This window comes from Tachypleus tridentatus, chromosome 13, assembly GCF_004210375.1.
Source record: "Tachypleus tridentatus isolate NWPU-2018 chromosome 13, ASM421037v1, whole genome shotgun sequence".
NCBI classification, from domain to species: Eukaryota; Metazoa; Arthropoda; class Merostomata; order Xiphosura; family Limulidae; genus Tachypleus; species Tachypleus tridentatus.
The window spans coordinates 235,012,990-235,037,707 of NC_134837.1; positions in this window are offsets into that span (position 1 = coordinate 235,012,990).

The following is a 24,718-nucleotide window of genomic DNA, read 5'->3' on the forward strand; positions in this document are numbered from 1 at the left end:
AGTACATAACAAGACTTTAAAATATTTTAAAAACACAGTTGTGCAAAATTTGATTATATCTTGGGTGTGATGCGAGGAAGAAGATCAGACTTTGTTTTGACTGTGGACTTAGAAAGTCGAAGTGGTCAACTGGGTGAGTGAGACGTATGACTTTTGCACTCTGTCGAGGGGCTACTCGAACGTTCTAGCAAACTGAGCGCATGAGGGTTTGGTGATTCCCAGATGTTAATGGAGTAAAAGTAGTGCAATTCCTCACAATTATATCGAGAAAAAAATGCATATATGAACAATATACTTGGAATGTTACACCAATACGATACAGTCAGTGTTTGAAGTTATCAAAGATGTGTGCCTTTTTCCCCTTTAAACTGTCCAAATAAATTTAATTTCATAATATAGGTCTATAGTACTAAGTTTATTGCATGGTACTTCACAAAGTGCTAATAAAATAAAGAGATATTATTATAATAATGGTGATGGACATATTATCCCGAATCATTGAGTTTTCTGCATTAGCAGGTTTTTGTCATCCGCTGAGACAACGGTAACTATTTTAATTTATAACACTAAAATCAGGGGTTCCATTCCTCTCGGCAAACACAGCAGATAGCCCGACGTGGCTTTGTTATAAGACAGCATACAAACACACACACGGCAAATTTTTGTTTTTCAGTGTTACTAATAAACTGAGAATGCTTAGATTCATTTAAATAATTTTAGTTTCCACAATTCCAACAATTGTAAACAAATCTTTAACGTATATAAATTCATATTTTATCTTTGAGCTTATCTTACAGTAAAAAGTTTGTTTCTTTGTTTTTATACAATTAAGCACAAAGCTACACAATGGATTATCTGTGATCTGTCCACCAAGGGTATCGCAACCGTATTTCTAGTGTTGTGAGACCAAATACTTTCCGATTTGCCGGAGTACACATGGAAGATAAACACCTGATTACCATTATAAAAGTATCAAGTTTTTCCTTCACTGTTAATAATATTCAGATGTTTTGTAAGTCAGTTACCTATGTTTTACTCTCTTTATTTTTTATAAAGACTTTGGTTAATACTAAACTGCTAGGCCATTAAACAAGATAACCAACAGTAATTTCATGCAGTCATTATAATTCCTTCACTTTACTAGCATCATAAAGTTCAATTATTGAAGACATCTTATTTACAATTATACCGACTTTTGTTTTCCGTCTTTTACTTTCATACCTCCTCATATTTCGTATTTTAAGCAAAGAAATTATAAGGATATTCATAAATTGTAAATTTAAAACGTTCACTTTTATCTGACTTATCAGTTACTTGAACCTGGAATGAACACCCATAAATATAGTGCTCTTAGTGACGGTTTAGTTATGATGCAATAAGGCGTCAGTGTGAGATATGGAATTACCCCTATAGGTTAAAATTACAGTAGGTTAGGTAAATCCAAAGAACGATTTGATTAATAGTATTTCCTGTTGCCCTTCTCCTAACATTAAAATAAACTATATCGAGTAAGAAATAGTGAACTTGTAGAATGTCCAATTACATGTCGTTCTTTAACACTGTTTTGTAACACATTTTATCTGTTCCACAATAAAAGGCTTTGTTTTGTGCTAAATGAGAAACGACAAAGGATTTTCTCCATAATGTAATCAATGAAATAAATAAAGTTAGTTCATTCAGGCTGTATATGTAACCATTTTGTATTTCATGTTATTCATTTTCTATTACAGAACAACGTGATTATAAGAGCTTACATTTAAGCTTTTTAAGGTTTCTTTCATACAAAGATATATTTCTAAATATATAACGAATTACAATGCAGAGAATGCAAATCGTTTCAAAGAGTTTCTCTTATGGTTCCCTAATTTCACATTTTTAAAGAAGCTAGCTTTGTTTGTTTAGCAGTGTAAAATTAGAGGGAAGACAGCTAGTCATCACCTCACCGCCAACTCTTGGGCTGCTCTTTTACCAACAAATAGTGGGATTGACCGACTATTATAACATCCCCACGGCTGAAATGGTGAGCATGTTTCGTGTGACGGGGATTCGTACTTGCGAACCTCAGATTAGGAGTAGAGTGACCTCACCACCTGACCATGTTGGGACCCAAAGAAGCTAAGCAGAAATGGAACACGGAATTAATATTAGTTTCCTAGCTTGGGTTTCTATTTAGTAATTATAAAAAAGTGCCTTATAGTATCGCTTAACAAAACATTGAATGATGATTTTTATTAATGAAAATAGTTAAATTAATAAATAATTATTTCTTGTACATTACTTTGAATATTTATTTCAGTTTATTTTATAGCGCAATGTAACACAATAAGGTATTCGAGTTTTGGCTACTGCAGGAAATTGAAATCCAGACTTTAGTCATATAAGTCTGGAAAGTAATCGCTGATTCATCAGGGATTATAATAGTAACGACAGTCAATCCGTTAGGTAAGACTAAAATAAAAGTTTCATCTTTCCTTATGATTGGTTTCGTATTGACTCCTCATGTGAGGGAGAAAATTATTAATATATACATATAAATATATTGTATATGCAAATAACTATGTTTTTATTTTCCAGTTACTATCACAATACCAGTTTTAATTAAGAAGAATTATTATAAAAAAGTGTAAATAATTAGCTTCTATAATTATTTAGAGAAGGTATTTAAGGTGTCAAAACACAATCAAATGAACTAAATTAACGCATTTGCTGGTGCAGAGTAAGTTTAACAATAATGTCTGCTCACTATTTTTGTACATTTACAATGTGCTACTTACACGTTCATTAAAATATCTTTTCTTCTGTTGAGATAATAATGTTTTTTATAAAATCCTCTGAATCGATTTTCACTTAATATACAGAAGGACAAAAGAAAAAGTATTAGAATCTGTGCATACAAGTTTCCAATGACAGTTCCTCGACTTTAGTTCTTATTTGTCTATATGAAAAGCTTCTGAATAAACTTAGAAACAAAATTGTAATATACATTTCTGACGTAACATTATCGCGAACATTTTTTTCACATTAATTACAACGAATCTTCTTTTTGCTTTCACTATCCAAGTTGAAAAGCTTTCATTACCAATGCGTTCTCTTCTGCCAAAGACGTATTTAGCATTTACATGGTTGCTAGCGAGAAGTACATACTTCATTTGCATTTCAAATACCTTTAACGTATCAGTTTTTTTATTGGCGATAATCAACTGGCAGAGAACATTAGAGGACAATTTGCATATGTAGGGAAACTTTTTTGTTTCTTAATATGTTTAAGTTGAGGAGTTTAATATTGTTAGCAATTGAACGATAAGAGAGTGATTTTTTTTTTTTTTACTTTCAGTTACATAGACAATAGGGTAACATATGCGAATAAAACAATCAGGTACTCTTTAGACCAAAGTAGGTTTACTTACCATTGAACTGTACAGCTCATTTCAATAATAACCAGAGAAGTTGACGAGTAATGTAACGACAAATAAGTTCTAGTGTATTGATTTCTAGACATCTATGCTAACATTCAGAATAAAATTATTTTATTTTAAATAAATTCACAGAATTTATATCAAATTTCTCCTAAATCAACGTTATAAATATGTCTCATTACAATATTTAATTATATAAACGTTACTGATAGTCAATAATAACTTGATTTTTGGATTGAGAGTATGTTCAGTGTCCTTCATAGCTGAGGTATAGTATATTGTACTTTAGATCACATAAAAAATATTAAAACAGGTATTATTCCCAATGGTTTCGTAATTTTGTAAAACTCTTTTATATACATTTTTTTCTTACTTTAAGATTTTTTAGGAATGCAAAGTTATAACTTGTTTTGATATAAACCAATCATCAGTAATATTTGTAATTATGGTCGTGAATTTAAAAATAAAGCTTCGTCACGAACATTTTCTAAAAGTAATTTTTCTTTTGTTCTTCGTATCTTTTAAAAATTTAAGAGTAATGCCAAAGTTATATTTCGTAAGTTATATTTGATTAAAGGTAAGCAAATTTTCTTGTTGAGATTTTTTTGGTGAATTTACCATTTTAACTCACAAATTTGACAATGACCCCCTAAATGAATTCCAAATGTAAAAGTATTATTTTAACATATGGAAAATATTTAAATATAAAATATAAGACATGTATAATTCAACTACTTTGACACACTTTTCATAATTACTTTAGTGTGCGAAAAAGTATATATGTATTTAACTTTCATTGAATGTACTTTTCAGGGACATTTATTTGGCTTTATAATCAATGGTGGATGGGTTCCAACTGCAAACGTTTCTATTTAAGTTTAAATTTTTTTAAGTTGAATTACCACAACTATTTATTAATTCTTATATTATTGCTCCAAACAGAACTTAAAATTAAACGAAAAGCCAAACTTAGGATGTGTTAAAATTTCGTCATTTATTTTTTGAATGAACATTTAAAGCAATGTTTTAAACTAATAACACAGAAGCATACTAAAATCAGAAAATATGACTCACGATGAAGGGTTAAAAAAGTAAAAATAAATAAACTAATGATCTCAATCACAGTGACAAAGTGATATGTCTGCGGACTTATAACGCTAGAAACCGAATTTCGATACCCGTTGTGGGCAAAGCACAGATAACCCCTTCTGTAGCTATGTGCTTAACTTCAAATAAACAGTTATTTCTATGAAATAGCATTTGCTTATAAGAATAAATTATAATAAAACGCACTACATAGTAAGAACATACTTATCTAACTTAAGTGAGCACATGCAATAGTGTAGTTAACTGAAAAATGTAGGCATTTCAGCTTATATTTCATGATTAAAAACATAATATTTATATTTTATGGAGAGCTAGCTATTAATAATTATAAAAAACAGTTTGGATTTCGAAACAATAATATATATTTAATGTTACATTCAAAGGACACTTCACTAATCTCCGTAATTATATAAATACCAAACATTAGCAAACTTTCCTTATTATAATAAAATGCATCTTTCTTGTTTTATTTAAAAGCAATTTTTTTTAAATTGTTGACTTTTATTCACAAATAATTTTAATGAAAACAAAAATAGAAACTATATCTAAAATTTTACACACAAGATAAACACTAATGTTTAGAAATATTTGGTAAACCCAATTAGGAAGTATTTAGTTTTAATATATCTTACTTTTAATCATAAATTTCCAATCAGATGGTCATGCATCTGTAGTATATAATCACGTGTCGATTAACTTCTCTAACATATCGTATTTTTCAAATATCTTTGATCTTTCTTTCGCGAATATTATTTTATTATTTTAATGCCAAAAGTTGATGGTTGTTTTCAGTATTGTTTCGTCTTTTAAGCCTTAGAAAACTAAAAACAAATTTAAAGCACCCTAAATACATCATGAAAACAATCCTGTGCTTTCTATTATTTACACGTTTAAAAAAACGTTTCAAGTGCAATAAACGCAATCGCTGTGAAAGTGCAAACTGTGGGATATACATGGAAAGATCTTTAACAGGATAAACAACAGGCAGAAAGATTCCAAAGCGTAATACAAAAACAACGAAATGTAAAAAGAAAAAAGGTTATTCTTATTCTTATTACTCCAAAGCGAAAGCTTATTATGTCTTGGATCCGGAAAATGGAGATTACTTTTTATATTGAAATTTATCCATTGTTTCATTCTCTAAAACATTTTGAAAATCCTGTTAACCATGTCTATTACTGCTCTATTCATGTACGTCGGTCTTTTGCTTGCGTAGAAATATCTAACTATTTGGTGAACATTACTCTTAATACATTTATGGACCCTCTTCAGAATAGGTTAGCTTTAACAACAAAGTTCGGAAATCGTAACACCATGAGTTTCAGTTTTCGTTTTGGTTCTTCGGTTTTTTTTCAATTCAAACCTAAATGGTACAACAATCCAAAGTGAAATCTAAGACGAACTAATCAAATGCTATGAACATTTTTTACTGGATTTTAGGAGTTTTGATATAATTACGTCGATATTAAAAGCTTAATTAGGCTTTGCTCTGGATCATAAAATTTCTAGTTCATCTATTCTTATAGAAAAATACTATTAGTAAAAAGTAGTGGATAACTATAAATCTTTAAGCATCATAACTTGAAAAGTTTACTGTGAGGAAATATTTTAAAGGTTGATTACAGATTTACAAATATAATGTCGAATTTTTGATTACCTACTTAGTAAGCAATGTTGTGTTTCTATTTTCAGCTGCGTACAATAAATAAAAATATTTTTGTTTTAGAATTCAGACATAAGTACATGAATTTATAAAAATAATCATTCTGTTTCTGTTATGTATAATATGGAGAAGCATCATTCTTTCTATAGAGAGTATATTTATAAAAACTATGTTTGACTCAGTTACTCTATTTATATTTATTTTTACTAAGAAATAATATTACTCTATTAGCACAACGTCAATTCATTGTGTTAAAATTTAAAGTTTATATTATTAAACTTTTCTTTCGCTTTAACGATTTATATAAATAGTTTCATTCACTGTATTCTTAGTCTTAAAACTGCGTGGATTATTTTGAGTGATACGTTTATTAATTGAATTTTTCAACATTTTTTAATGTTGGGAATTATACCATTAACAAATAGAATGCAGTTAATTATTCGCTGGAAACAGTTTTAGAAAAAATAATGACTCTTATATTAACTGACATCGTAAGTCTTAGGGCTTATAATGATAAAATTCCAGTTTCGATATATACGGCGAGTGGAGCATAAAAGTCTATTGGGTACCTTCACGTTCAACAACGGACATACATATAAACCACCCTTTTGGAAATGATATTTTTTTGTATTTCTTGATTTAACAAGAGGTGTAAAATTAAATAACGTATTTCTTAAACAACGTTTAAACAACAATAAGCAAATCTTTAAATTTCTTTATAATAACTTAGCTGATACTTTCCAAAATTGTAAAACTTCCGACTTGATGTAATTCATGTGTATTCTTTTAAAATGGGAAGAAATTAAAAATTGAATTATTACATAAGGATATTCTCTTTTGTCACATGATTTATTTCATTAATGAAATAAAATCCAATTTAATTGCCTTTTGGAGAAGCAGCAAGACATTTTATGTAATTGATATTACATAGTGACAAGAGAATGCTACCTAAATTGATAAGAACTAACAAACTCAATAATACGTACAACTGTGTATATTGTTCTTAATCAAAATTATTAAACTGTGACATTTTCGACCGTAATTCCAGTGGTATTTCGCCAGCCTCAGTCCATTTCGGAGATATATGTTTCTTCTACTTCCATGTACTTAACTAAGAAGTAACGTATCTTCATAATAAAATGTAAATAATAAAAACAGCTACAATAATCATTCTAACTAATACTCGTAGCGAAAGTCACATGGAAGTTACAAAATGGAGTGCACCTCCTGCTGACGTTGTGATTGCATGACTTGTTTCAGGAATAAGAAAACTAGCTTGCTGGTTCGCCAGTTTTTGTGAATTATTGTAAAGTTAATTAAAATAAAATGATAATAAATAGTAATAATAACCAATGAAAAATAAAAAATTGTATTAAAACAAAATATAAATAATTAAAATCAATTATGCTGTGTTATTTATTCTTACTGAAATACGTAAGTAAAAAATACTAATCATTCAACTATACATGTTTAATTTATTTCACGCTCTAATAATTATTATTCGGTCATCGTCAGGTTCAAAAAGAAAGAAAGAAGTAACTGACCGATAGCTACATAAAATTTTCTCATCCCATACCAGCCGTTTTTACATATATATTTTTATCTCTGCAAGTGGGTTTTCTCGTCATCACGAATTGTAATGTTATATTCTATAAGTAACTATTATACCCTTTGTATCAAGTGTAACAAGACCTCAAACTAAGAGGAAATAATCAGAATACTCATAATAATTCAATAATACACTAGCGTAGAAAAATGACATTGTGTAATGCTTTGAGTAATTCAACAATTTTTAATTCAAAGCACCGTCTCTCACACATTGAGTTTTGCTACTAATATGATAAAATCGATTCGGTAATGATAATTTAGAGAAGTATAGCTTCAAAGAAATCTTTCGGCAAGTGTGTATATGTTATTTGATTCCCCCCAGTGAAATAGCGATATGTCTGCGAATTTATAACACTAGATTCCTGGTTTCGATACCCATTATGTAACTTTGTACTTAATTACAAACAAAAAAGTTCTTTGATGGTATTAGGGGCAAGAAGTCAAATGATAAGCTAAACCTTGAACGCAAGTAAATATTAATAACTTAGATGCAATCTTTTCTTCCTAATATTTATATGGTGATCTATAATATAAATTTACTATTAAATCCAAATTTTCTATTGTCATAACTTTTCTTTAATGGTTTGATTCATGACATTTTGGGAAGGATGTTATCTACAATAAGAACTCCTGCTATATTCTAGTTCCATCCGAATTTGAAAGGAAAAGTTATTCATTACTTGTGTTAATATTTAAACAATTTTTTTTTACATTATGTAAGCTAAATTTTTATGTTGTTTTCAGTTTTATAATAATAATACCAAGGCTAACTTTTAAAAGGTTTTTCAGAAGTATTTTAAATGTAAAATGTTGGATTGTAATTAATCACAATATTAAATTATTTTACCAATTTCTCTTGTGTACTTCCACCTTAAAATTTGGCTATATCATTACATGACGTTGAAAACTGTGCATAAGTCTTGAGACAAGTAGTTAAGAGTCGTGATTTATTACCCTCTATACGTGGATGCGAGCTGTTGTGTCTCTTAAAACACAATGCCGGCAAGCATCTGACTTGTTATTAATGCCTCTCATAAACGTACTCTTAAATATAAAATGACAAATCGGTTTTACTGAACTCTGGACTCGTCTTAAATCGTCTTTAGTGTTCACTCTTCTCTATCATAAAATTTTATCATCCAGGAAATTAAAATCTAACTGTAAAGATGACAAGAGAGACTGGTATAATGCTACCTTAATTTAACCAAAGGAAACAGAACTGAGCAGAAAACAATTTCCTCCTAAATATCAATAAAATATTAAACAACTCTGTCTAACATGTACCTTTATGGTTTTCATGGTTTAGTGCGTAAAAAGAACTTAATCTGAAGCGAAATGTTACACATAACAGTGGTAGAATAATCTTAATAAAAGAAAATATTATAAGCACCTGCATTCTTCAATTTAATTTGTAATTATTCTGACATATGTAAACATATATAACCTTCAGTATATTGGTAAAAGCGAATTGTTACAGCAGTTATGAAATTTTCAGTTTTTAATAGCCAAAACGAGAAAAAAAACTATATAATTTCTTACGTCACAGAAAATTACTCAAGCTCTGGTCTTATACAAATAAATTTTAATTGTTTCTAATAATGCGTTGATACATTTAGTTAATTCTTTTGTACAACAAAGTCAAATACAGTAGGTATATGTATCAGCAGTTTTATTTTGTCATATTTATAAAACACTTACGTTTCTCCAATTGGTCATGCTCTCCAGTGAAACAGCGGTAAGTCTCCAAACTCCTACCACTAAAATCCCGTTTTCGATAGTAAACGGTAGGCAGAGCACAGATAGCTCATTGTGTAGCTTTGTGTTTAATTCGAAACAAAACCTATTGATCAAATGGAATATTTTATTATAGTGTTTTTAATATAAATATAACATGTTTTTCCATTGTTTATCCAATTCACATACATTATCATACGTTTAAGTAATTTGTTACACTTGCATAGCAACAAGTAAACAGTTTTATTATAAGTGATATGAACTTAAAAGGAAAAAAAAAAGTATTTTTCTACACACTTACAAAACGTAAGAACCGATAACATAATTTTGGAAAGATACAAAATATAAATCTTTAGCTACGTCACACACAATATTCATATTTTTTTCGTCATCTCATAGTTAATATGAAGCAATGTACTCCAAGACTTTTGCAAAATGACACTGAAATATTATATTCCAACGTGAATAAATAAATAAATTATACTCCATAAGGAGAAATTATAGAAAAAAAGAGACACGCTAATTGCATAAACTGTTGTGTTATAGTGCTATTATAGCTATATATTAAGTTCGATACCTTTGGTGAAACACGTAGTTTAGGCAGACGTATAGTTATTCTATTTATCATGAACTACGATAATATTCATAATAAGGATCGCCAAGGAATTTCATATAAATTCTAATGGAATATACGGGTCAAAATCATCTTTAAAAGCAACTTCGTTATTGAAGCAACACTCATGACCTTCCATCTCAATGGTTAAGTCTGCTGAAATATTCATAATAGCGAAAAAGTCGATTTTGCGATTGTTCGACAAAATTCAAAATTCATCCATTTGTTCTTTTTATTATTATTATTATTTTTAATGTTATTCTTATTTTACTAACCTACAGATAAAGGGCTATGAATATTTTATACAAACCTAAATTTTTGAATGTGAAAGAAAGATTTTATCACTTTTTGCATCGCTACTTGCCAAGTTTCTCTTCGTAACTATTCAAGCATCGAAACCTACAGCATAAACGGCTGGGTACATTGCACCCACATCTATGCACAGCTACTAAACAATTTCCTGTGAAAGTTGTTATGCTATTCTCTAGTTGATTTTTGATAATATTGAAAGTTCTTCTTTTCTACCGACATAAGCTTTTCAAAGCCGTTTAAGCATCGTATAAATGCATAAAATATTTTTAAGCACAGTTATAACATTCGAGAAAGCTTCGGTTCAATAGAGTAACCAATATGTATATTTATAGCAATGTCTTCAGCCTTATTGCAATTTATAATTTTATAAGTCTCTATAGAAAAAAAACAGCTACTAACATGTTACTGAAAGTTGAACAACAGTAATGTATGTAGTAGTGAGAATTCTCATAGGAAATTTTTCGATTAGTTCACGTATTTTTGGTTTTTCGCCTTGAAGAAGTTTTCTAAGTCCTTCACCTTCCACCATTGAAAAATTGCTGTTTGCTGTTTTACTTATGTACATTAATTGGAAACTGCAACGTTGAGGATTCATCATGTCTTGAATTCACTATTCTTCACTACTTCTCAATTTCTTCTGTTGTACTTTATCTCGACGTGGTTTCTATGATTATTTTAATGAGTTTTCTAACAGTATATGATTATAATAGCAGATTTCTTTACTTTTTTGGGTGGTGATTTATTCTACTGATTTTCGTACTTTGCTGAAATTTTGAGTGTTTATGTAATTATTATTTTATTATGTTTTTCATATTTTTTGTTTCACAAACCAACAGCAAAATCTGCTAGGTATATTGCATCAATACCAAGACAAGTGTACTATACAAAATGCTGCAAATGTCCATGACCTATTTAAAAATACGATGATTTTTCATTAAAACTTGATTTATTTAGCTACAAGTGTGTAATATATGCTTCATTGTAATCAGCGCTTGTTAAACGTGTGTTTACACGAAACCTAGCTTAGTAAAAAATGATTAGGTGAAAAATAAAAGCCATTACATCAATAAACTGTTGGAAAAACATAATATTTAACTGAATGTATATGCAAGTATTTAATTTAAAATTTAGTCTCCATAAATTGACATAAAACTTGAGAAACAAGATAATAAAGAGCTGTTAATTTAAAAAGGGAAAAAGAAAATTTCCAAAAAGTATGAAAATAAGTAAAAAAAACATGGATAATATTTTCAAACCTACAAACAGAGACTCTAAATGAAGTAAACCAACATTGATGGATATAGTGTCAATATTATTTTTTCAAGCTATATTTTCCCATTTTGACTCCACTAAAATGTATACGTACTCTAAACATGAAGTCAAAATAGCTTGACAAAATTACGTAGACACTATGTCCAGTCGGGTTTCTTGAGTCCCTAGTCATGGGCTTGAAAATATAATATTATGTTTGTGCTTCCTTGACGATTCCTATTTCCCTTTATAAATATTTTTTTTAATTATCTTACTGTTTTATTATGTATGGAGGTTGTTTTAGTCATATTCATGTTATAAGACAGTAAAGAATTACTATTGTCACATCAATGCAAATATAATGACATTTAATGTGAAAGCCTTGTGTCGACTTAGCAAAAATTTAAATAAGTCATGACGATAACCACTTGAACTATTTTTAGGTGTATATTAACATGTTTCATGTGGCATATTTTCAAGCTATTCATAAACACTAGAATTTAGTGCCATGTATTTATTACCACCTTCAGTATAACTATTTTCTGAAATTCCTGATTTTCATTCTGTTCAATTTAGACTCGCACAAGTGAATATATCAAACATTTCTCGATTATCCTTCTGTCTAAGACCAAACATTTAATTTGTTACTAGCTGTATATTGATGCAGGAAAGATAGCTCGTGACGTTCCAGAGTAAATGGTGTTCTTTTCTTTTAGTTGAGCTAGTAATGACCTAAAGCTGTTATACCCTTGCTCTTGAATAACAGTGGATGAAGATCACGTGTAGAATAAGCGTTTTTTAAGCACCTGTGTAAGTTATTGGTTATTATGCTAGCAGTTAAAGATAGATTATCCTATTTTATTTTCATTTTAGTTATTATTTTAACTGGTTGCATGATAATTGTTGTTACTTTTTATTTACTTTAATTTTATGGTTACTTTCATGTTGTAATTTATATGTAATTTTAATTTACAGAGTTTTCACACTGGGCTGGTAACAAAGATGCCCTAAGGTTTCATTTCATCTTACGAATTGAACACAGTCATTACAAACACACTTGTCATTGTTATTGGGTTGTTGTTTTTAATTAGTGTATATTGAATTTTTTATTTGTCAATTTTCTTCTTGAGAAAGATTTAAACTTGGGTTGTTCTGTTTTGAATCTTTCTTTAAGACGAACTCAGTCAGAGTTCTCAGAGTAATGGACCTATTATGTATTACTTAATATCTGTCAGACCACCAATTAGCAGACTGTACTCTGTTTTTACGGTATGTCTAACCTAGAGATAAGTTATTGCTAACTAAAACGAATCTTGCTCAATTTATAAAAAGTGTGGTACCTCTTTAAGGTGCTTTAGATATTATATCACGATAAAATGTCTGATATCTGTATTGTTATTAAACATCGAATTACTATTCCATACCTTTTTGTGATTTTATTTGTGTCTTTTGTTCGTAAGTAAAACAGTTTATTAGTTATTTTAAAATAATAAAGAAATATGTATGATTGTTTTCAGTTTGATTTTTGATTTTGTGGGAGAATAAATGTATACGTGGAAAATTCTTCCATAAATCCAAGATATGATATTCATCATTATTTAAGTTTGCCATAACGTTAACAGGTTATTTTCATTTCGTGTGATATCTATTGGAACCTAATAATTTCTGCATCATTACTAATTAACACTGGTATGTTGTTTTCATTTGTCAGTAAATAAGCAAACCAGACAATGTTCGTCATTACTGGTAAAAAAAAAGAAATTCAGCAAAAACTGTTTCGCTAAAATATTGTTGTGACTATTTCAATACTCCCACTATGATATATAAGGTTCGATACGTTTGCTGATACATCTAGCCTTTTCGAGGATCACTTTTGACTTTTATTACACTATAACTTCCGGTGGTAGTTGAACTCGTATTTTATTATACTTTTGATTTTTCTTATCATATCCATGCGTGTTTACTTGAATATGGTATTTTAAATAGCAAAAAGAGTTATAAATGCTGGTAAAAATGAAGCAAGCGTTATCAGAAGTTAGAAAAAAAGCTTTAATTCATGAATCTATTTTTTTTCTTTTTACTAATTAGACTAATGAAAAAATGTAAAATAATTATATATCATCCGTTGATAAAATAGAACAATACAGTCTTTGCATTATGAACATATTTTTTATATTTAATTAGCTTTGTTTTATACGGATGAGTATATCATTATCCGGTTTTACTCGACAACAGTTGAACTCATTGATCGATAGTTGGAATGGATACAGCTTAGACAGCTCATTAATGTAAATTGGTGAATATAACACAAACAAACGCACATTTTCTAATTTTTTTTTTACAATATATTTTACTAAGAACTATAATAATTATTTAATCAGAAAAAGATTTCGCTGTTGCTGTTTCTACATATATGTTTTGTATTGTACATGTTAAACGTTTCATAAGTGTAAATCATTTGCCTTGAAACATAGAAGTTGAGTAACTGTTTTATTATTGTTTAATAGAAAATGTGTAAACCTTTTACTTAAACTAGTCTTTATTTCGTTTGTATAGAAACATTAGTTTTACATGTATTATTAGACAATAAAACAAGCAAGTACCTAGATAAGTATAAATTACTTTTGAACAATTGTTAACCAAGTTACGTATGCAAATCACCAAGTCACTTGTCATATTCAACCGATACAGTTTCATGGTAATACTGTGTTTATCGTTTGGGGTTTTGTATGCAGTGTATTTCATAAAAGATTCATCACTTTTGAAAACCTTATATAACAGCCCTTTGCAATACAAACTACTCATACAGTACGAATAAATTATGGGCTTGAGAGCCATTCAAACAATATACATATACATATATATCTGAAACTAATCTTACTACAACTGTGGATAGCAAATTGTGGTGTTTCGTAACAACAGAAACACAAATTTCAGAGAAAAAACCCTTCACGGGACCCAGGCAAAATTATGCAATGTAATCAAAATGGTTCTGAAAGAACGAGCCACGAGTACAAAAATTGTTACCACAACATACACGTTCAGTCTTTGCACACACCAAACAGCGGCCCGGTGGTTAATGTGATCGACTCGTAATCTAAGGGTCACGGGTTCAAATACCCATCGCACCAAAGATGCTCGACTTTTCACCCGTGAGGACATTATAATGTGACGATCAATCCCACTATTCGTTTGTAAAAGAGTAGCTCAAGAGTTGGCGGTGGGCAGCGATAACTAGCTGCCTTTCCTCTAGTCTTATACTCCTAAATTAGGGACATTTAACTTTGCGCGAAATTAATAAAAAACAATACAGTCAACAGTTGGGGAATGCACGTGATTTTCAACCTTCCTGATTGTTGAAATTGGCGTTGTGAAGTGTCATCCTCGTACGCTAGATAACTTATGAAAAGAGAGAAATATTAATCTCTTGGAAAACATGCTGCAGGGCTATTGCCAAAGTAAAACTTTGTTCACTATATTTTTGGAGTGAATTTTCTTTAGCAGTATTATTTTGATCTGAAACCTTAATGGGACGGTTGGCTCGTGCATGTTTTTATTGAGAAAGGAGCTTTTATTACGATTGACATCGTCCCCTACTTCTCTACTTCTATTCTCATTTCTTGCATAATTTATTGAAGACACGCGCAAACGCATTACTTTGTTTAATTATATAGGCTGTTGGGTTGAGTTGGCTTTTTTTTAAACTTGGATTTTGTATTTATATTACACCTGACCGTAACGTATTTCGACCATATATGCATACATAGAGATGCAATAATTTAGTTCATAATCTAAACTAAGGATTATGTAATTCACATTTAAAAATTTGTTTATAAATATTCCTTGTAAAATAATCAACATTTGCTCCTTCAAAGTAAAATAATGTTTTTAATTAATCGAATTACCGTGCATTGGATATAGGTACTTTCAGTTGACTGTGTAATCCTGAAGGACAGATACCCATTTTCGTAAAACATATTATTGTAAGATATTTGTATACTGTTCTTAACAGCAGAACACATCAATTCACGTTCAGGTTTGTAGTACAACAATTAGAGCTTTGAAACACGCGTTAAATGACACGTAACTACAGCAAAGAAGACAAAGTCTATCTTTCTGCTCTGACATGTGAAACTCTAGTGGACAATAAGCATTTGAAGAAAACGGGATGTAGTTTTAGTATCAGCTTTGATATAGCATACATAAACATAAACGTTGCACTTAATGAAGCAGTGAAACTGATTTGTGAGCTTGTTTAGAAAAATAAATCTAATGTTAATAGGTTGACTTAGAAAGCGTATTTACTTTTGGATATTCTCTTTAGCAATGATAGCCTCATCGGGCTATCTGCTGTGTTCACCGAGGGGAATCGAACCCCTGATTTTAGTGTTGTAACTCCGAAGACTTACTACTGTCCCAGCGTGCTACACTTAGTAAATGATTCACAATTATCTGAGTTTTCTACCAAACAGTAACGTTTCACATTCAAGAGTAAATATTGTATTAAGAATGGTGTATTTTTATGGGGTAAAGAGCTTCCAAGATTAACTTACTTGTTCCTATTTTAAAAAAAAAAAGTATTTGAACAAAAAATTACGCAAAAGTATATTAAAATACACAATGATCAACGTTGAATAATATACATTTTAAATTTTATTTAGAACCCTATCAAGAGGGGACCTGAACGACGTCGTAAGATATAGACTGCATGTTTAATGTTCATTGATCGATTTTTAAATAAAATTTTAATTGTGTATTATACAACAGTGATCATTGAATATTTTAGTGCATTTTAAATGTTTTTACATGTTTCCTTGAATTTCATCCATTATTAACTGTGCAGAAGGTTACAAACAACTAATTTCAACAATATGTTGAAGAAACGTTAATAATCTTTATAAAAAAAACTTTCATCTTCAGTTGTTTTTAGATTATCTCAACCAAAAACATGAAGTCATTAAATTCACGGGATAAGAATTAGATTTAACCAGTCTACCGTGAGTCACTGTGTGAAGTGGTGTAAGGAGACTGGTGAGTTTTTGTTGTTGTTGTTTGGGTAAGATGAGAAAGATTAGAAGGAAAGGTTATATAGCAGCTTTAATGCACGCACTGTCCAGTCCTACCTATGGTCAGCACTGTTAAAACTGTTGGAAGATAAAGTGTAAGAGAAAATTCCTTGGAACTGAAGGTTGTATTTTTTTCAAGTGGCATCAAGAACTCACCCTGCCTACATTTAGTTCCTTGTGCACTCAATACTATGGTGATGTCAATCAGTTTTCAAAGCCAGAGAGATCAGAACCAAATATTAAAATAAAAAAACAGTCTCTGTGATCACTTTCAGTCAATTACAATCGTGCCGTTATCTTTAAATCTAGATTTTCATATTTTAAAAGTATATAATGATCATCTGCTATTATACGTTTGTCACAGTTGATTTGTTAAAATAAAGGTGCATATTTGGATGACTGGGATATGAGTCAGCTTACACAACATAATGCGTATAGCCATTTTAGACTGATATTGACACTTACATAATGCATGATCTCATAAAGAAAGTTCCAAGAACTAGGAAAAGTGTAAAATAAAATAGGGTAGTGGAAAATTGTTTACACTATTCTTTGTATATACAGCATTCTATCCACGTCTGTTATTGTTCTAGCAAGTTTAATGTAGTCTTGATGATATTTCATTTAAGCTACAAATTTCTACCCAAAATTTATCATGCAAGCTTAACTTTTATAACGTAAATTTTATAATTCACACATGCCTGAAAATTTAAAAAATATATTTTTTTGATATCGCATAAATGAAATGTGATTCACCAATTCATTATCAGACCTCCGCCGAGAGTCCTTGACACTTGTTTTTAATAATTTAGCGTATTGCTATAAAGCAATACAGAAACTATTTTTGGATTAAGTATATACTCAATGAAAATACAATAATTGAAAATCACAAATGTGATAGAATAAACAATTTCAATCTTACTTTCACCAGCATTAGCATCAATTGCAAATGTTATGAAATTGGTAACTAATAGCCATGTTAACCATGATTTAGTTTCGAAATAGTTTCTCAGGTTTGATTTGGGACTTTGTTTTCTTAATTTTGTTAATGCTGTGATGTATAAATAATCAGCAAATTGATAAAGATTGCTTATGATATTTAAGATTAAACGCGTGGGTATTTTAATTGTGTTTGAGCTATTGAGCCATTACAGAATGATTCAGTTGAAATGGAAAGTCGAATAAATATACAGCAAATAATCTTTAATTATACTAACTGTAATGTAATGCATATAATAATTTTTATTACACGTTTAATACAAATGCAAAACTATTCGTATTTTAAAAAAATAATCAGCATAGCAGTGGAAAAATAGCTCCAGACTTTGAAGCAAAGCATGTTACCACTAATAAATCTAAGATAATTTTATGGTGTTTAAGTCAAAAAAGGTATTTATCAGTAGAATAACTAGATTTCCCTTAGCCTTGTCTACTTATTTAATAAAGGATAGTGTATTGAGTATTATTTCTTGCTACTTTTGTATAATATTAAAATAAAATATAGCAAAAAATGTTAAAATCGGTACACAATTAAAAACATTTTAATTATGGTCAGTATATGACCACTTAAAAGTTGACTCTACGTTGCAACGTCATTTTCAGAATTAAGATGCAAGACACAATCGTATCTTATTTATACCTCTTTTCTTGGTCAAATAGATTGTATGTACAAGTTTACAATTTCAGAATGAACATTTCAGGAAAGTTCATCTCATATTTTTGCATAAATATTCACTGAACCTTCTTTTCTATTTAATAATACATTATTTTTGTCAATTTGTAACCAAGATGGGTAAAAAGTGACATCATTAAAGCTTGCAAGATAATCTGGAGCATTGAGAAAGTAATGACCTATGATATAGTTGAGTTATATTGTAAAAACACCAGTATGGGGGAACAAAAATTTAAGATATGAAAAATGCAAGCTAGATTCTAGTTAGACTAAATATTTTATAATTGATTGGTTTTGAATTTCGCGTAATGCTACACGAGGTCTGTCAGTGCTAGCCCTCCCGAATTTTGCAGTGTAAGACTAGAGGGAAGTCAACTAGTCATCACTACTCACCCTAACTCTTGGGCTACTCTTTTACCAACGAATAGTGGGATTGAGCGTAACATTATAACATCCCAACGGGTGAAAGGGCGAGCATGTTTGGTGTGACGGGGATTTGAACCCATGACCCTCAGATTACGAGTCGAGTGCCTTATCTACCTTGCCATGCCCGGCCATTTATAATTGAATGAATTAATCATGACATGAATAGTCATAGTTATTAAGGCCAGCACTTTGCAAAAGTTTAACATGAAATTTCACAGTTTCTTGAAAACTAAACAATGGGCTCAGTTGTTTAAATTTCTTTTAACTTTCTGAAACATTTAAAACTACTAGATGTTACCGAGAATAACAATCTTTCACCAATATGGCATATGGTGCTGTTTAAAGTTGTAACTTTGTAAAGCTTTTTAGATCACTAGTTATCAGAGTAAGAAATTGTAAAGAAGATTTCCAAAAGAATGAAGAATGTTAATAATATATCCTATTTTTAAAAATGGAAAAAAAAAAATAAGGTAATATATGATCCTACGTGAAATAGCTTTGCTGAGTACAATTTATAAGAAATATTTTGTAATTATATTGAAAATATAATGTTTTCACAGATGTTATGAATGCTTCAGGAAATTAGGAGGGGCAATAGGCAATATCAAAATCTTACAAGCATTAACAGGAAACAGTGTAAGAAAAAATTGGGAAAGGTAAGTATTATTTGAAGGTCTGAAAGCAGATTTTGAGTCAATTTATGAGAAAAAGAGGAAAGACAGTAAATGCATTATCTGAATTTTATGATCAGACAATTTTTTTGTAATAAACGTAAGCGGTAAGGTGTCAAGAAAATATTGGAAAGTAAAGAAGCAAGCCTAGGTTGCCCTTTAAACTCAATGCTGTCTAATACCTATATAGATATACATAAAACTTATAAAATCACTTGATAATATTCCAAACGAAGGGTAGCACCTCAAATTGGATGGATAAAAATAGAAATATATTCATTGGCATTATAATTGTTGACGGTAGTTAAAAAAACATAATATATGATAATGTGATTACAAAAACTTAGAACTTAAAGTACAATCAATGATAAGTAAACAGAAACACAAACTTCTAGCAATGGTAAAGAGAAAGCTGAAAAGGGAAAGGTCTAAAATGGAGTAAAAAAAATAATAAAGGTTTATGTTTGTGATTTTATTTTTCAAGTAGCAAGTGATTAATAACGTATATAAAATATGTAAATACAAAACTAAAACAGTCATGAATTCAATATAAAATATGAGGGAAACATATCAAGTAACTTTCAAACAGGATTAAAATATTTTATTACATTTTCAAAACTATTATGATATATATAGAGGGTGTAACTAATGAGGATCATTCAGACATGATGGGCCCGGCATGGCCAGGTGGTTAAGGCACTCGACTCGTAATCTGAGGGGCGCGGGTTTGAATCCCCGTCACACCAAACATGTTTGCTCTTTCAGCCATAGGGGCGTTATAATGTGACGGTCAATCCCAATCTTCGTTGGTAAACGAGTAGCCCAAGAGTTGGCGGAGAGTGGTGATGACTAGATGCCTTCCCTCTAGTCTTATACTGCTTCATAAGGGACGGCTAGCGCAAATTACCCTCGTGTAGCTTTGCGCAAAATTCCAAACAAACCAATCAAACATGATGAGACTGAGAAACTACATACTTAGTACATGAAATTGTGATTAGGGTGTTATAATATAATAGAAAAAAAAAGAAAAATAACAAATACTAGAGGAAATGAAGGGAATACCATATCAGTGAGAGAAAAGATAGAAGCACAGAAAGAAAAAACAATGTTTACTAAAATAGTAGTGATTAGAAATACAGAAAGACAAAATTAGAGAAAAAATGAAAACGGCAAAAAGATCAGTAAAGATATCCAGGAAATATGACATTCTTATAGAGAATTCTGGAATATAAAATAGAAGTAACACATTTATCAATAACGGAAAGAAAACAGCAGAGCAGATACTTTGGAAACAAATAGAAATCAAGAAAACATATTCAAAATATAATGAACTTTTTAAATGCTTTCGAAAAGAAGTAAAACAAATTTTAACCAAAGCAGTTAAAATTTAAAACGAAGAACAGATAAAAACACCGAAATTAAGATGTAAAACAAAATCAAACAAATTAGATGCTGGTTAAGAGGAATAAAATAAAATGTATTACATACGTTAATATAATTTACCAGCGATAAATCACTTGATGTAATATAACCAGATTTCAAATAGGAGACAAACAAACCCAAAAGAAAAAAAGATGTTTCACGAAAATTAGCTTATAGTATACTTAAGAAGCTTTCATAAGATAGTGGAAGAGAATATAACTGATAACGTTAAAGTTGTTAACATTTTAATTTTACAATGTTGATAACTAAATTAAATTTATTGAGCTAGTTTCAAGTATATAACAATTAAATAATTAAATGAAAAACAGTAATAGTTAAAAATAACCTCGTAATTTATAAATAGTATTGTTTTTTGCTTGCATGTAAGAGTAAAATAAATAAACTTGTATTATGGTGAACACGAACAAAATAGTTTCGTAAAATGTGGTCTATTCATATGACATAATTTTACGGTTGCTTAAAGTTTCGTAAATTTTCCCTTATCGTTTTTATTTATTCAGTATATCACATACTATTGTTGGACTAAAATAATCTTAGATTTTCGAAGACAATACGTTCATTTCGTTTTGTGGGAATTTGTTTTCTCTGTTCTTTCACAAAAATGACTATTAATTGTATACATAAGCAATTACAAGCAGGTGATAATAAACTAAAATTAATCAACTTATTTTTAGCTCAACTGGATATTGATAATTTTTATATTAATTCATTTATTTGTATCTTTATTAAAAAAGTAGATAATAATTTCAAAAACATTATCCAACAATGCATTGAACAAACATGTCCTAATTCTTTCTGCTATGTACTATTTTCCAAATATGCATGCATGCATTAAAGAAAGAATTTTACTACAATATCATTATTATAGTTAATGATTATTCTTGTTGTGTATGTAGATACATTTACTGCCACAATACCTATATGATGACTAATATTGATATGTCTGCGTGTTGACCAAAACACAGTGGGCAGATGACATACAGAAATATAACTTTTCTCTACATTTTTCAGGATATCATCAATTCTGATCTTTTGTAAAGTGTCAGCCTCCACTGCTGCTAACGGCAATTCATTCCATTAACCAAAACTATTGCCAGTGACCTCCGGAATAGACGGTTCAATGTTGCTGTTGATTTTATGTATTTCGGTAACTTACCAATTAATTAACAACATGATTAATAACATTGTTTCAGTTATTACTTATATATGAAGCACATATAATTTACCAACGAGAATATAAACAATAATTCGATCACGTTTAAATTTACGACAATAACTGGAGACAGTTTTTATTTGTTTTTAGTCCCAAATAAAACCAATAACCTTTTTTGAGCCTGCGATTTTATTGTCTGAATTGTGGAGTCACGGATGAGTTTGCTGTGTTTTTTTTTTTTTCAAATTGCAGGTCGAATTGTGTTGGTTCTGCATCGTTTTCTATCGATCATAGTAAAACTCATGAGAATAAGATTTACGTACTTTTCGTCTCACATGAAGTTGGAACGTTGATGTGTCTATTAGGTTTACATATTTTAAGAAAGCTTTTAACTTCATTCGCCCTCCTGTAGCACAGCGGAATATCTGCGGACTCATAACGCTAAAAACCTGGTTTCGATACAAATGGCGGGCAAAGCACGGATATTCCTTTTATACTTTTGTGCTTATTTACAATAACAATCAACTTTATTCATTATAAAAAGCCAACTCGTTGGTGCAATAGCATGTATGTGGGCTTTAAACGCTAAATATCGGATTTCAATCCCTGCGATGAGCAGTGTATAAATAGGATGCTGTGTAGCTTTGTACTTTACAGTATCATTTGTGTGTTTGTTTTGAATTTCGCGCAAAGCTACGCGAGGACTATCTGCGCTAGCCGTCCCTAATTTTGCAGTGTAAGACGAGAGGGAAGGGAGCTAGTCATCACTACTCACCGCTCACTTATGGTCTACTCTTTTACCAACGAATAGTAAGATTGATCATCACATTATAATGCTCTCACGGTTGAAAGGGCGAGCATGTTTAGTGTGACGGGGATTCGAACATGTGACCTTCAGATTACGAGTCGAGTGCCTTAACCACCTAGCCATACCCGTCCCTCACTTTACACTAAAGACAATAATATTTACTACAAACAAAACAACACAAATATATTTAAACGATATCGTAACAAACATTATGTCATTTAGTAAGATGAAAATGAACGAAGCTCTTGAGAAACATGAAAAAAACAAATAATTTTTAAAAAACAATTCAAATGAACAAACACTTCCAAGTTTCATTCTCTCTTTCTGTACATTCAGTCTCTAAGCAAACCAAAAACCATGTTTGGCACCAAAAGAACTGTTTATGTCATTAATTGAAATTTTGACCCGGAATGGCCAGGTGGGTTAAAGCGTTCGACTTGTAATCTGAGAGTCGCGGGTTCAAATCCAGGTTGCACCAAACATGTTCGCCCTTTCAGCCGTGGGAGCGTTATATTATTACGGTCAATCCCACTATTCATTGGTAAAAGAGTAGTCCAAGAGTTGGTGGTAAGTGGTGATGACCAGCTGCCTTCCCTCTAGTCTTACACTGCTAAATTAGGGACTAAGGAGATATTTCTCGCACAGAGATAAGAGTTTCTATACAGTTAGTTTTCTTTTCTTTGAAGTTACCAGTTTGTTGGTGATAAAGTAAACTTTTGTAATAAATGTTTTCTCCTGTTTCTGAATCTATACATATATATCTTTCTGAAAGAGGTGCTAGTAATTGTTATTATTAAAACAAGCTATAAAATATTATTTGATAAGGTTCGTAAAATATATTCCGACAGAATAGATTTAATAAATTCTGTTTATATATTCCTAGATATGTTTTTGTTTTGAACTAAGCACAAAGCTATCAATGGACTATCTGTGCTCTGCCCACCACGAGTATCGAAAGCCCGTTTTTAGTGTGTAAGTCCGCAGACATACTACTGTACCACTGAGGGACTCCTGTAGGTATGCCTTTTATTTTAATAAATATAGACAACAGAACACTTTTTTTTTTTTTTCTTTACATGACACTCATACCAGGTCTTATGTTTCAACATATCGAAACATTCTCGATAAGTTTTAATGGAAACATTTGTAAATAATAATTCATGAAAAAAGTAAAACTAAAAGCTGAAATTATGTCAGAGCAGGTTAGTGTTTAAGAGTAATAATAAAAATAGTTACGCAGAATGTTTTTCTTTATGTATTTATATTACAGAATGACTGGGATAGTATATCATTTTAACAATCACTTTCAGTCACTAAGAAAATAAAACACTGTACCTTTAAGATCTTTTCTTAGGCGATTTATTTATAATCTGTAAATAGTACACATGTTAATTTATTTAAGTTAATTATGTTTAATATGTACACTGATAATTCTGAAGCTCAAGCTACATTTTAATAAGAATATGTTGACATATGAATCAAATCAAGTAAAGAACAAAAGTACGTACGCACAAGTAAAAAATTTATAACATACATTTATTATCTATTATATCACTTTAGAAACATATGTTTCTTTCATAGCTTAGTAAAAGAATTGTGTACGAAATGTAACATGTATAAACTGACAAATATTTGAGTTTGTTTTTTTTGTGTTTTCTTTTTTAGGAAAACCACATCGGGCTATTTGATGAGACCGCCGGGGAAAATCAAACTCCTGATTTTAGCGTTGTAAATCCGTAGACTTACCGCTGTACTAGCGGGGGGCCAATATAAAT